The sequence below is a fragment of the Protomyctophum bolini genome, assembly GCF_963924005.1.
Source record: "Protomyctophum bolini genome assembly, chromosome: 7".
In the NCBI taxonomy this organism is placed as follows: Eukaryota; Metazoa; Chordata; class Actinopteri; order Myctophiformes; family Myctophidae; genus Protomyctophum; species Protomyctophum bolini.
The window spans coordinates 22,866,236-22,882,444 of NC_137868.1; the positions used below are offsets into that span (position 1 = coordinate 22,866,236).

At 42.7% G+C, this 16,209-nt stretch overlaps 1 protein-coding gene across 11 annotated transcripts in view; it reads right to left on the minus strand.

The window, feature by feature from the left end:
• Positions 1 to 16,209, minus strand: part of mef2d (myocyte enhancer factor 2d) — a 72,417-nt gene that overhangs the window by 45,629 nt on the left and 10,579 nt on the right. For 8 of the 11 annotated variants that reach the window (XM_080768447.1, XM_080768445.1, XM_080768439.1 and 5 more), the window contains exon 1: positions 7,036 to 7,260. The exons of 1 other annotated variant lie outside the window; for it this stretch is intronic. The gene's annotated coding sequence lies outside the window, so the exon portion shown is untranslated. Of the gene's footprint in view, positions 1 to 4,132; positions 4,247 to 7,035; positions 7,261 to 16,209 lie in introns of those variants that run through there. 2 more of the 11 variants (XM_080768441.1, XM_080768442.1) reach the window with 2 other exon arrangements.

A 16,209-nucleotide genomic window follows, 5' to 3' on the forward strand; every position in this document is an offset into this window, starting at 1 on the left:
TGAAACAAATGCCTATCTCCAAAAAAGAAAAGAAAATTAGTACTGAGACTGTATGATCTGAGATTGTACATTTTGTACTGATATTCTACAGATGATCCAGGTAATTTCACACATCTGAATATTTAGATTCTTTACCCCATTTTGGGAAGGAAATCTGAAGGTTTCTGAGAGATATCATAGAATACATTTTGTTTGTTAGTCTGCCCTACATTATAGGCCAATATTCAAGGATAAATCCACCAGATTTCTCTAGAGAGCAAAACATTATTTGAAGAGAAGATGTGATATTTATAATGTTGCCTGTCCTTTGTTGATATTGATCTAGTTATGTACTGTTGTTAAATCCTTTTAATGATATGTGTACAAACAATTATGTCTAGGGCAAGAAAAAACAGGATGAAAATAACAATAACCATAATTAGAAGAATTCATAGGGTAATACATTACATTCCTTAAGTTATTAGTCACACCTAAAAATATATTTTTAGTGATCCTTACATAAAAATGTATTTCTTTATTTATTTTTTTATATCATACCGTTTTATTTTGTAAAGCACTCTGCAAGCCCTGTTTTAGAAAGGTGATATAATAAATAAAGTGTATTATTATATTACATGGTGGAAAATAATGCTAGCATTGTAAAAATATGACAGCTAAGCATCAAAGAGGGCATTCTAGGTCACAGCCCTGGAGCAGCCCCCGACAAAGATTAAATCCACAAAAGAACAGTTAGAAAATGTTGGTCAGTATCGTTATCCGCCACATCTGTTGCTGGGCCTGTTAAGCATTTCAGAGCCTCAAACTCCTATTCAGGCTATGTGGGTGGAAAGGAAAGCCACAAGCTGTAAGGTGGTACTCTGCACTGCATGAGCCAGCAACCAACCTCCCACTGGTCAAATGTGCCACAGCCTGCAGTGGAGGGGCACTGAGGGCCTGACTGAGTCACGACATGAAGAAAATAAACTACTCACATGCCACACAAGCATATACACTGTCAAATTCATATTATTAGTTTATGCACATGGATACATTATTAACACTGAGGATTATTTTCAAATTACATGTTACAATAAAATGTGCCTCAATTGAGTGTGTGGTCATGAAGCATGACCAGTATATGAATATTGTGTCAGATAGCACTACGGGGCATGAAAATCTGATTTGTAATGGCTCTTAACCCCACAGTCTTGAACAGATACTGTATAATGGAGTTGGACATATATTTAGTTTAGTGTCATTGTTTTGAAATCTCTTTTTTGCTGATTTCAAATACTGATATGCTACATCTATGAAATGAAAATATCAGCCAATAATATACAAAATCAATATAATGGTCTGTATCGTGTCCTGCCCTCTCTCTGTGTGTGTGTGTGTGTGTGTGTGTGTGTGTGTGTGTGTGTGTGTGTGTGTGTGTGTCCTCCTGCATGTCCATCCTTACTATCCCAATGTATAAGTGGCAGTATAGCAGCCTGGAGCAGGGAGATAACGGTTGACGGTGGAGGTTGGTTGGTGGGGGGTTGTTGGCTGCTGGAGCCAGGCCAGAGCACTGCTGAGAAATCCATCACCTCTCCCACTCAGCACCAGTGCCTGCCAGAGCTGACCACAGCCAGCTCCATAGAAAACCCCACTGCACAATCCATAACAGTCCACACTGTACTTACACAAACACTCATTAACCTTGTCCGGTATGGCGCAAAGGGTAAAGTGTGCCACTAATATTTTAAGGGTTATTCAGTCGATGCTGAAAATGGTACAGGCAAGCATATATTAATTGGGCTGTAAAAGTGCTATTGATAAATGTGTCCACTAAACAGTGTATGTTGCAATGTTAATCTTCCCAACCAAATTACCGGTAGGTGTCGATGTGTGCGAAGTAAATTACCTATATTTATGTTTATGTATGTTTCTTTGGGGAGCGGGGTACATTTACAACCTCAGTATCTGTAACATTATCTTCTGTATGCTGGCAGACGTTATTGGCAGACATGGCTGATCTTACACAAGTCACCTCCAGATCTCCCGGGGGCTTCAGGTTTCATGTAGGACCACCAGTCTCCATCTAGACACTGGTGTCATGGCCTCTGAAGCAGGCTATCAAGATGACAGATCTGTCCCTCAGTTTAAGGTTCAGGCAGATCAATACGCTGACAATATTCAGCATCTCAGCGGTCATCAGAATCAGGGAGGGATGGGATGGGGGGGAGGGGGGACTCAAGTGATGGACAAAACACCAGATAATAAATGGCACTGTCACGCACTTTCCATACAACCAAAATGTGATAAGGGAATCAGATAAAACCAAATAAAAGGTAGCTGGGTAAAGTTGCACCATGCATAACGATCAATGAATGGATCTGAGCCACCTGTATAGCGAGAAAGACAGTGACTAGTGACAGCAGTGTAGTGTCACCTGGCAAATGTTGCCAGTACCTTCTACCGGCTTTCTAGTACCTCGCCTATGTGCCTCTCTCAATAAGACGTACTTTCTAGTACCTCGCCTATGTGCCTCTCTCAATAAGACGTACTTTCTAGTACCTCGCCTATGTGCCTCTCTCAATAAGACGTACTTTCTAGTACCTCGCCTATGTGCCTCTCTCAATAAGACGTACTTTCTAGTACCTAGCCTATGTGCCTCTCTCAATAAGACGTACTCAGGAGGATGGACCGACAAGCAGTGGTGGAAGAACTACTCAAATAATTTACTTAAGTAAAAGTATAAAACATAAAAATACTCAACAAAGTAAAGGTCCAGAATTCAAAATGTAGGCTACTTGAGTGAAAGTACCAAAAGTAAAAGTACTCATTATGCAGAATGTCCCATTTCACGTCATCAATTGTACAAAATCTTTTGAACATAGCAGATCTACAAGCTCACAATGCGTTGAATCGCGATGCATTGTAAGCTTGTAGATCGGCTAATTTACAAATGGCCGAAATGTATGTGGTTAGTATGTGTAATAATAATCACAATCTACAAAGTAAGTGAGATGTAGTAGATTAGAAGTAAAAGTACTGGAAATTGTAAATACTCATCAAAATTGTACTTAACAGTACTTAAGTAAATGTACTTAGTTACTTTCCACCACTGCTCAGGAGGATGGACTGACAACTACTTCAGGAAATAAACAAACAATAAGTAAGACAGTAAGACTAGAAGGAGAAGGAGTAACAATATGACAAGTTAGCCTGTCACCATAACAGACAAGAGACACAAATGGGGGTTCAAGCTGAGCAACTGAATTCCCTCATCTGACCCGGAGGGACTCGATTGCATTTGTGCCTCAACCTTGGGGGGGTTCTGCCAGCACCAGCTGTGGGATATTTAAAGCCTGTTGCCTCATGCTCCTGGGCAACCATCCTGCACAGCTCTGCCTGGTGACAATCTGCTCACTCATTCAAGCTGCACGCCGCAAAAACATGTCTTCGGAGAGACCTGCCTCAAGGGGATTGACAGGTACAAGAGGAAGTTGAACTCGGGAGTGCTTGCAATTTATGAGGGGACAATGGGTGAACAGAGGGGAGCTGGCCCTGCGTCTGGAGCTTGAATTATGACTGTGAAATTGTGCCAGCTCTGCCAGTGAATATGAAGCCCCCCCCCACCACCACCACCACCACCACGACCTCTTAACTAATCATGGGTGGGTCTTTGGAGAGGTCTTGGGGACTCAGGATAGCCAATGCAGTGCAAGTGCAGCAATTCTAAGCGGAGGGGGCTGGGAGAACTGGAGGATTGGGAGGGGCAGTAAGGAGATCTGTGCCTCTCAGCTCGTGAATCACGCCTCCGCTGCCAGGCCCTGTCAATACTGCAGTCTACCCGCGTGTGCACGTACGCGCGCACGCACACACACACACACACACACACACACACACACACACACACACACACACACACACACACACACACACACACACACACACACATAAAAAAACAAATAAACATACACATCTGCACCCAAAAAAAAGACAAAAAAAGACATAAGCTCAAACAGTATATAACGCAGGACACTGCAACAGTCACAGATCTAATGTTCACACTCATAGCTTATTGCACACAAACAGCAAACAAAAAAAGAAAGAAAGAAGGAAAGAAAAAAGGAAAAACTCATAGAAGGACTGTATATCGCACACTCACGCACGTGGCAAAGGTCCCTTTTGTCCTTCACGTCTTTCTTAAACTGAAAACTTGTGGACCAGAAAGAACTGTGGCTGGCAGTCGACGCAATACTTGTTGACATGAAGCTTGCCCCTGTCATAGCGTCACAGGAGTGGACTATGTGGTTTGACCTGTCAGGTTACATCAGTGACACCAGCCCAAACAGGACACACCCATCCCTGGAAGGTGTGACTCTGTGGCTATTGGATAATTAGATTAAACAAAAAGAAGGAAGGTGCACAATATTGAGTAGGCTATTATTTTGTTGTGCACCATTGTGCTGGCGCCATGGTCAAACTTGTCCTACTTGATTACAGAAATCAAATGCACTCACATTGGAAGAATGTATTACACAACAGGAATTACCCAGCTCAGTGAAATCAATGGACGGGACAAAAGTGTGCTTGTGTGCGTGCATACAAAGTAGCCATGCGTGCGTGTGTAAGTGTTGTCATTTTTGTTTTGGTTATGTGCAAAATTGATTGCTGTTGTTTACTCTCAGTATTTTTGAGAAGAAACCCATAAAATGAGAGACTATAATTTTTTGTTCCATTTGGCCTAGTACTAGGTAGAAGCCGGGTGGCCTAGTGAAGCCAACCCGATGATTAAGAACACAGTTTGAATAGACATTCGTGTTGAAGCTGAAGATGTTCATTCACACCAATGCCAAGTTGTTTGGAGCATGAGGATGGAAAGAAAGAGAGAAGGAAGAGAGAGAGAGAGAGAGAGAGAGAGAGAGAGAGAGAGAGAGAGAGAGAGAGAGAGCGAGAAGGAACGAAAGAGAGAAAAAAAGACAGAGAGAGAGAGAGAGAGAGAGAAAGAGAGAGAAGGAAAGAAAGAAAGAAGGACAGAAAGAGAGAGAGAGAGAGAGAGAGAGAGAGAGAGAGAGAGAGAGAGATGCCCTCTGGATAAAACAATGAGGACATCAATGTGACATGTGAAGAGAGAGGGCGTGTGACTGAATCTGCGTGTGTACAACGCTGAGCATCATCACCAGTCGAACACGTTCCCATCAATGAAAGCCTTTACAAAAGAGGCAGACAAGCAAGATCAAGATAGCAGTCTTGTACCTAAATATATCATGGAATGGTATCATTCATGTTTATTTATTTTTTACCAGTGAAGGTGAGTTGTTGGAATGTTTTTGTTCAGTGTTGAGATACATGCCCTTTTCAGAATGTTCACCTGGAAAATCATTTTGCTGGTTTTCCAGGTGCCACACTGCCATTAGTAAAGTTGGAATGTGCGTACATGTGAGAAACCTGAATGTACTCTGCAAATACAAAAAATGTGATTGTGTTGCGTGTGCATGTACGCAATGCCACTTTCTTCTCTTTCCCTGCCTCGAGAGCGTGTCACAACCTGGAGCACATTAGCCCTCGCTTTCAAGTCTGTGGGTTAAATAGGAACTGTGACGCTCTTTGGCTGAGGGACAGTACTTTCAAAGTAGCCACATCTAAAGTGATCAAGCTAGGTCAGTCTACTCGTGAAGACTCCCTTCAAACAGCCGGCGATAGAGCAGCTGTTCAAAGAAACACGAGTCCTTGCCATGTCCCTTTGAATGGCTTTTAAATGAGTAAGGTCACGAGGTAGACATTCTGTTGCTACATGCTCATGGTAAAGGGGGGAGTATTTGTGAAATTATTACACGGTAAGCAAATTACGTACCATGAAAAACAGATTCACAATCATCTAAACCAGGGGTTCTCAACCCATGGGTCGTGACCCCCCGGTGGGTCGCCAAACTGAATGGCTGGAAATTAAGAGTTTACATAGTACACAAACTACACATAGTGCATGCATAAACTTTCCTTAATGATCTGGTTTCAGTATTTATTTATGATCTATTTTCGCTATTGTAGTGGTCAATTTGTATTGGGGGTGTGGAGGGGGGCGGGGCGTGGGTCCCCAGCCAAAAAACGTTGAGAACCTCTGATCTAAACCAGTGGATCTCAACCTTTTCAGGCCGCGATCAAATAATCATATTTGAACTGGGGACCCCCACCCTAGAAGCACTTGGAATGTATGCATTACATTTTGTTTGACACAAATATTGTAAAAAATAGACGATCTAGCATTAACAAATATGTTTACAATATATTATAATATAGTATAATTTGGAAAATGTTTTTAGTTTGTTGATTACTTTTAATGAATTATTTCTTTCTTTCTTTTTCTTTCTTTCTTTCAGTCAAGGTATTAAAGGGGTCTTTAAATTGTCACTTCGCTGTCATCTGGGGACCCCACCCCACCCCCCAATTTCTTTTTAAACATCCCGATCCACAGGTTGAGAACAACTGATCTAAACATTTAGTTTTGCTCCCTCTGAGCAAACAAACGTATTCTTAACTTAGAAAGTGCTCTCTAACCGTCTTTGACAGATCGGTAGTTTAGGAGAGCCATTTGTTTATGTTGCGATGGCTATTACAGAGGATATACCTGTACAGGCAGATAGAGACCACAAGAGCCACCTTTGCTCCCGCAATCCATTAGCAGATTTCAGAGTGAGGCGAGGTGTCAGATCCATGGTTGACGAGGTGCAGGCCAAACAGCAAGTCACTGCACACTCCTCGCTATCTACCTCGTAAAGCCCTCATAGGCACCAGCAGTCAATACTTTCCTAGACCGATCGGAAACTGTCCAAAGCACAGCGAGGAACTCTTTAACAAGACATCATTTGGGATTGCAGTCTTGTACTGTACTTTCACCAAAATCATGGTTTTATTTTTTTACTTTAGCCCTGCTAAACAACATGAATGGTCACACTTTCTGATGATTTAGGGATTTAACCCACACACATTATTACAAATTACTACAAGCACATTATGTCACGGTACAGTAGACTGACTCATAAACCCAAAGTTTGAAATAATTGCCCTTACCGTCCAAATTTAAAGACCAGGTCAATTAAACTGTTCTGAAGCAAACAGAGAACTCCAGGCTTCTTGGATTCCCAATTACTCAAAGAAGAAAAATCCAAATGCAGGATATTCCAATTCAGAGATCACAAAAGCTTGTAATCCTTGATCGGGTGGTTTCCAACTCAAAGCAGCACATGTGCCATCCTGCGATCAGTGGGTAGAAATGACAACTGCTCATGCTACACCTTCCTCTGGATACCCCCTCCCCAAACCACCCGTCTCTTTGGACTTCCCATCCCCTGCTGCTCCTTGTCACCCCCGCCCCCAACCCTCACACCCTTAAACCCCTCCCACACCACCCTTTGCCCTAATATGCCTTCAGCAACTGGCGCCAATTCATCAGTGTCCATACTGGCATCTGAGATGTGAGATGGATGTGACGATATGTGTGTGGCTGTGACTGTGTGTGTGTATGTGTGTGTGTGTGTGTGTGTGTGTGTGTGTGTGTGTGTGTGTGTGGGGGGGGGGGGTCTCTGTATCATGCAGTGTGTCAGGTCCATCACTTGAGTACATTCGAACACCTCATCCTGATCCTTGTGCCCATCTGTGAGTGTAAAAGAGATTACCATCTCAATGGGACTACCTGGTTAAATAAAAGTGTAAAAAAAAAAGATCACAAGCTGCTGGTGGTGCGATGGCAGCTGCCTGCATACGGTACCTTTTGTTCCAATGGCCCCTTGCAGCCTCTCGCCCTTCTGAAATTTACACACTCATACCGTCAAATGCTCAGCTGTTGGAAGTTCAGTGCAGTGCGCACCAGTATTGTCCTGTTCTGCCCAGGCTGATCTGTGTGCACTGGAGCCAAAATGATTTCCCTTCCCCTCCCTGTCAATCCTCAACTGACGCGTTGTTGCATCTCTCCTGTCAAATCCACTGAAGGCCGTCGACGGCAACACTGATAACTCTGAACTGTCCCAGAAGCCATGAACATCAAAAGTTCACTAATCCAAATTTAAAGAGATACTGTAGATGGCTGTTGTACAACATTGTGGAAGGATTGTCATCCCTGTCCATTTTCAGCAGTGACGCTGCTTCCCAAGGAGGGAATCTCAGGCTGTGCCCTTTCCTGACCTTGAAATCTCTGAGGGGGCCAGGAGGGTGTGGGAAACGGGAGGCCAGGAGTCTGTTGAACAGTTGTGTCATTGAGTTTCCACACACCACAGTGAATATATGTACGGGTGATGGAACGTCTGTGCCCAGGGTCCAATGGTTAAACGGGGGGCAAAATTCCAAAGGGCAATCTTGTCTCAAAGCAAATAACTTATATGGATACATTTTTGGCGAAGGGCAGAAGAAAAAAAGAACAGGCCAACTTTGTCTATCGAAGCAGGAAATCTGCCCATGGATGGGAAAAATATACAACAGCCCTAAACACACAAGGCTCATGCCAGAACATCGAGGACACAATTACTTCCACAACAAACACAAGTGATTGGTAGTGGCCTTATCTCACTGCCCCTTGTCCAGGTTTTTTCCCTGCCTGCCTCCCCATTTGTCGTCTGTGTGCAAGGCAGCCTGGGGCCCTCCATGTTGAACACATTGTGTTGGCCCAAAGCCTAATAAGGGGATCTATGTGCCTAGCTCCTGTCTTCCTGAAACAAATGTGAGCGCTGCCCAAGACTGTGTGGTGCATGGCTGCATGTGGTGGAGAACAGGCATGAAGGAGGGGAGGGGGTGGGGGGTGCTGATGGTGGATTGGCAGAATGAGAGGGGTTATGTATTCTTTCTTCTTCTACAAAGTAGTGAGAGGATGGCGAGGAAAAAGTGAAGCTCTTGTGCCTGGAGGCAGTATATTTATGCTGAGAGTAAATACAGAAGCGTACAAACAGAGCTTCATGTACGCTCTGCACTCACAGCCCTGATGTGTATCCATGCACCGTGGCAGGAAAGTCTGACTGGAAACCGACACAGTGTTGAGAAGAATGCATACAAGAGAGGTGACATTTGTATAAAACGTGAGCCACCAAAAAACAAACACACATTCAAAGAACCCTCAAGAGCTTATACTGTATGTTCAATGTGTGCATAATCCCGTAGTATGTTATTATCTTTGCAGTGAATGACTAATTGATTGTGAATAAACACTTGCTTCACAGTGTTTGGCAATGATGAATGAATAATGTGATGATTAGGTACTATCTCCCTCTCGATGATTTGGAAGTTGAATAAATAGATAAATAATAAGAAAGGCTTTCTCGCATCACTGTAATTGTAAACATGCCTTTTATACTCTTTTTGCGAAGGTCTGTCAAAAATAACTGCTAACATGATCAAATATAATACATTTCCAAAACAAAACACACCCATCAGTCATTTGGTCTACGCCATTAATTCATATAACATCTATGTCCAGTGTTCTTTAATCTAAACAGGCTTTTGTGCTCTTCTGCAGCATACTGTACATTTAATACAGCCAATGCTGAAATAGTCATATGATAAATGTATTACATGTAACTCAAACTAGGCTCACAGGGAATTGGAACCATTCAGCAGGTTTTGAGCACTTGGCGATAACAGCTGTCACAAAGCTCTTGAGTAGTTCAAATGAATCCTCAGCTCAGTTCTACCCTACCCAATCTTTTCTTCTTGATGCAACCCACTTCAAAAGGATGCATCATCTTCAACACATCCACATGTCTAGCTTGGGAGCAGCGTGGTTACTGTTGGACTGAACATACTAGCAATACCATTGACACAAGATGTGAAATGATCGAACGAAAAACTACAATTTGGCAACATTAAGTTGTAGTACTGACTCACGACAGAAAGGTTTGTGTGTTAAATAATACAGCCTATTTTATGTGCCATTCACAGCTCATTTACCAAGTGTAATACCATGTGTCATTGTAAAAGGTTATTTTGAACCCATTACAATCCCGTTCAAAAAGGCACACAAAAATAATATAAGCTTCTTACCAATCAAAGCTTGTTCCCTTTGTTCAAATGGACAAGGACGATATGCCCCGTAATATTCAGCTGATTGAAGTACAAACATAAATTGCGCTTAGAAAAAAGCTAGGGAATTTTACAAAGAAATTCCATACAAGGAATGATCCAATTTCCCTACAGCATATGTATCCTTGTTTTTAATCTACTGTATATCATTGCCCAGCTCACCTAATCCAGCCCCCTGAGCTATCACAGCTAAAGGTCAAAGGTCAAGAGCTGGCAAGACGAGCCCCAACAGACGCTGGAACCTGTTCCCTTCCCTGTGCCTCATTCAGCTGCCACCACAGAGTCGCCCTTCTGCGCTCTCAACACCGCCCGTTCTCTTTTCTGTAGACATTCCATGTTATACTAAATGTAGAAAATGTTAGTTATTGTATTATTTTACGCTATTTTTTTTAAGGTCTATGAGTCTATCAACACCTTTTCTCTTTATCTCTACGTATGCATCATGTAAGCCAGTGGTTCCCAATGTTTTTCATGTCAAGGACCCCCAAAAGGATACTCATTAGCCTGCAGACCCCCATTTGAAAAGATATGCCAGGGACCCGTTAAATTTCAAGGACCCACAGTTTGACATGCATATTAGTCTACAGACCCCCATTTAATGGCATTTATATCTCTGGGACCCCCAATTTATATTGTAAAATCAATGTTGATTTAACAAAAACTTTTACACTCTCAGAGTTACAGACCCATAAGGGTTCATTTGGTTCCTAACCATCATTTAGCTGGGGACCCCCTGGAACTCAATCACGGACCTGTAGGGCCCGGACCCCACTGATGTAAGCCACTTACAGCAACCTCCGTCTTCTCTCATAAGAGAGATCAAAACTTTCACCTGCTCAGTGTGTTTTGTGTTAGCAGCAAGTTCCAAATGGAACATAATGTACATGAATTCAGCGTATACTGTAGTGGTGGGAATACTGACTAATATGTGCTGTTAGCGGTGCATAAGTCAAATACGTTTTTTCTCTGTCTAAATGCCTCTGAAACAATTGAAGAACCACAATGTTTCCTTTTTTGATTTAAGGATTACTGTCAGTGATTCTCAAACTAATGTAAAGGACCCCAGAAATTATATGTAATTGGCCTTCAGCTGCCATCTGAAAATATGTTGTTCCAGGGACCGCCTGGAAGAAAATATTTGAGTTAAAAACGTTCGCTCTGAAAGAATATATATTCAAAGATTTGCGCCACATTTTCACGATTTAAAAAATAGCAGATCTACAAGCTCGTAGCGGCACTCGGTGCCGCGCTATGAGCTTGTAGAGCTGCTATTTTTCAATATCTAAATTATAATATAATGCTTAAAACACCAAAAGGGGTTCCCGCCCAGAATGGGTTAAGCCCAAACCACACGTTGATGCTCGCCGTCCCAAGTTGTGTGATTCAACGCATGGAATTCAATGGCCCAAACCACACCAAAGGGTCACCATGCAACTCCTTTCAAGACCCAAGGATGGCATGGCGACCCTTTGGTGTGGTTAGGGCTTTATCATCATACGTCATCATACATCATCTCATTCTGGCCAATAACAATTTGTGTCCTTACTTTTGTCTTCAATGTTTGTGTTTACACACTTTTGTCTTCAATGTTTGTGTTTACACAAACCCTCAAAGCATAGACATAACGCCCCTCAAAAATTGAATAAAATGTTTTACGATTAACTTCCATAACCTGTGGTTCTCATCTGTCATGCTCGGTACTATAAATGCATAAGACAAATAAAAGGAAGCATAAATGTTATATTATAGTGCTGTTTCCACGCGTGAAAGTCCAACGGGTCTGTCTCCCTCACAGACCATTCTGCTATGTGAGCTGTGGTAAGGATGGATTTGGTATTCAAAGGATGGAGGCAGTTGACTCCTGAGGAGACATGAACCTGTGTGGTTTATGAGCTCCTTGACACACACACTCCCCAGCAAATCCCAACTGTCATGGCGTTGCAACGTAGACACACGAGGCGCTGTGTTATGCACAAACAAATCCCCACAGGCGACAAAGCGTTTGATGTGCGGGGGGGGGGGAGTGCAGCGAGGCCCACATGGTCACACTCAGCCCCTCCCCATCTGCCTTATCCCCTGTTTCTCTGACACTGTCTACCACACACACACACACACACACACACACACACACACACACACAGACACTTACTTCTCCTCAGAAACAGCTGACGTTTTAACAGGCTTACAACAGCTGACAGGCTACAGGTGGGGCAGAGGGGAACCTTCACAACACCCCCCCCCCCCCCTCCCAGACCCTAGCTAGCTCATAATTCCCTTCAGTCCTCCACACACACACACACACACACACACACACACACACACACACCTGTTGTGACTCCAGAGGAATTGTCCTCTCTGAACCCCACCAGTAACCACATAGCATTCACATGCACCCCATACCCAAGTCCCTAAATGCAAAAAGGACAACATAAACACACACATGCAGGCCGCCGTGTACCCTCACTCCCCCCACACACGCATGCACACGCGCACACAGTGAGTGTGTGTGTGTGTGTGTGTGTGTGTGTGTGTGTGTGAGTGTGTGTGTGTGTGTGTGTGTGTGTGTGTGTGCATATATCTGTGCTATCTCCTCCCCAGTCCTATAAAACATAGCTTTATGGCCTAACCCTAACAGCATGTGTTTGAGTGGCTTCAACCAGCATGTGTACCATCTATGAATGTGGTAACAGATGCTACTGTAGAGTCAGTGTGTAGAGCACAGAACTATGGGCCAAAAGCCATAAGCTCCTTTACTTTCACTCACCAGTGTCCTACAGTAAGTGGAATTATGTTGACAGGAAAATGTGACAGAGATCAACGGACAGTTGTGCTAATTCATACATATTTGAAAACACAATATACAGGTTTTCTCTTCAAAAATAACCACTAGATATGACCACGTCATCAATCATGGCTTAACAGTAGCACATATTTTACTGTGTGTTTGATATGTAGACCTCTAATGAAATCACTGAGCCATCCTTAAGGCTATAGACCACCAATATGTAAAATGCATAGGTTCAACTCCATTTACAGAGCTGCATTTTGCCAGTATAGATACTGCAGCGTGGGTTGCATTACTTCTATTCATACAACTGTATGAGAGGTGAAAAGGCACATTTTTATAAATGTCTATTCCCAAATGTGTGTATATGATATCTTGTACCCACCAAATACTCCCCAAAAGCTTTTGTCAGATAAACCTTTCCAGTGAAACAAACTATGGTGATGGAACGCTGTCAGGTTATTTAGGACAAGTATTAGTTTGTAAAGGAGTAAAGCTTGAAAAGAGAGAGGATTTGAAAGCACAGCACTTCTCTGGATTGGATGAGAAAACCACTGGGTGAAAAGAAAGAAAGAAAAAAATAATGTTCGGATTTGAGGTAAACTTGCTGTGTGTGCAAAATTGGGCAAAAACTTCCCCTCACTTTTCTTGCACAACCATTTTTTGTAACAACCATATCACAGTTTTTCATTTCTCTTATGATTCACTCTGTTGCTGTATGGAGCGCTGTACTCCAGCCTGTAGTGCTGCTGTGACATGCCGGTGTCACATGCCTAAAATAACCGATCTACAAACTCACAACGTGCCATGAAGGGCTGTCAAGATTACAAATTTAAGTTGCAGATTAATTGTCACACAAATAATTGCAATTAACGATTTAATTGTGTTTTTGCCATTGAACGTTGGAACATATGAATGAAATTACATTTTTGTTTGGTTTTTAGGCTTCGTAATCACAAATTGCACTGGGCAGATATGACAAATAACTAAAATATACCAATACATTACTGATATTTAATCATTTTACTTCATAATTTTGCTTACGAATTTGAAAATAACGGAAATAGCTGACCCGTACAAGCTTACAATACGTCACGAAGTGATGTGTTACACGGTAACTTAGTTTTATGGTTTTGTTGTGAACTTAGACCAGCTTTATATAAATTAAGCATTGAGTTATGGCTCCATATGTAACTCAAAGGGCTGAAACGTGCAGTCACCATTCCCTGTGTACTGTAGCTCCAGCTAGTGTTGAGCAATGCAGGGGACACTAGCACACTTTTGATGTGCCAGTTCAGTCTTGATAATTATCATAATCAACTGAAACAACAGTATTTACAGTACAACCCATAATGACAGAGAAAGTTCCCCTGGCCCTTTCCCTCAATTACGTTTACTCTGTGTTCATACAATAGGCTTTGTGCATAACAGTAATCCCAAAACAGTGGCATATCCGTTTATTCCTACGATAAAATTCCCCATACCTTTGCTTGATTGGCTCAGCAGCAGATTTGAAACAGAAATACATACAGTATGACACCGTTATATGTGTCTCTGGACACTGGCACACAACTAAGTATAAATAAGGATCACGGATAGAGGCTTGTTTTGCACAAGGAGACAAGATGATAAAAATGTCTTCTTCTGTAAAGCACTTACGATAAAAGAATAGCGTGTGTATGTGTGTGTGACTGTGTGTGTGTGTGTGTGTGTGTGTGTGTGTGTGTGTGTGTGTTTATATTTGAGTACAATCCAGTTTGAAGTAATACTATCGACTCTTGCCTCAAAATAAACCCCCTCCCTTCTCTACACATTTAAACACATTTGTACTTCTCTTTTCTAAAGAGTGAGACAGGAAGCTTTATAGTCTGACGATGGTGTTCTATCTGTGATGATAATCAATTCAATAACATAAACAGTGAGAATCTTCCTGAGGAACGATGGAAGAGAGAGAAAAATAGAGAGCAAGAGAGAGAGAGTGTGTGTGTGTGTGTGTGTGTGCGTGTGCGTGTGCGTGTGCGTGTGCGTGTGTGTGTGCGTGTGTGTGTGTGTGTGTGGGTGCGTGTGTATGCATGCGTGCGTGCGTGCGAGATAGAGAGAGACACACAGAGAGAGAGAGAGTGTCAGTGGGTGGATGTCTAAGCACGTTGGTTCTTACATAGGGAGTACAGTACAGTATGTGGGCTGGAGAGCATGAGAGGCCTGACAGAGGTGAGGACGCATCACCCATCGAACACCATCAAATAAACCGTTATCTAACGCAAGCTCTGACACAGCCCAGCAGAAAACAACTTCACTTTCTATCCATTGAAATCACTGTTTTGACTATATACTTTGTGTAAATTCGTGCGTCTCTAAATGTTTTGATGAATTGAAAATGGTGGGCCCTATTGTAAACACCATGCTTTATGGTGTCGTCCACTCACAAGTTAACAGTTTTTGTATTGAGTTGTACTTGAAATGTACTGTAATTCTTCAAACTGTTAATAAATCAATCAATCAATCAAAACTGCCATGTTCAGCAAAACATTTTGGCAGACCACATACGTTACTTTATAATACAAAAATGTAAATGAATGTGGTGGCCTAGGCCGTAGCTCAGCGGTCCAGGCACCGTGGCTGGTAATCTAGTCTGGCAGTGTGCCGTGGGTTCGACTCCCGATCCCGACGGCCCTTACTGCATGTAAACCTTATATATGAATAGAGACGGCACCCGAGTTCTCCTCCCATCCACTTGCATTAAGTTGCTCAAAAGCGCATGATGATGAGGCGATTTCACTCCTCCTTCCGGGTAGGAACAGAGTGCATTCTGGGATGGATTGGACATGAACGCGCTGGCCGTTGACTATCATTGCACGCGTTCACGTGTCCAATTGTACAAAATATCTCAAAATCGAAGGGTATATTGCCATGATGAAACTTGCTGTGCACACTCATGCTCCCCAGAGGTTGAATCCTATCCATTTCAGTGATCTTCACATTTCCTCTATTGCCTCCCTCAGGCCAAAATATCACAAGATAGTGAAGATACCTCAAAATGTAATGGACAGATTACCATGGGAGTTTTCGGCACAATACTCTGCTCCGAGCAATACCTTGATAACCTATACCTGTGTGTAAGGAACAGCACAACCTCTACACAGGGGGGGGGGGGGGGGGGGGTTGGCTAGCAGGACTGTTAGATGCTTAAGTCTTCAATAATGTATTCATTACGGTGCACTTTTCCTTAATCCGGTTTTGCTAAAGGTTTATTCAGCATGGAAAAAGGCCACTGTAAAGTAATGTGTTATGACCGACACGTTTCCAATTGTCACAGCGAATCAAAGGGTCATCCCAATATCTCTGGGGGGCGAGTGGTTGGACAGGCAGGGTTATGACATGTGGTGTATGACCTG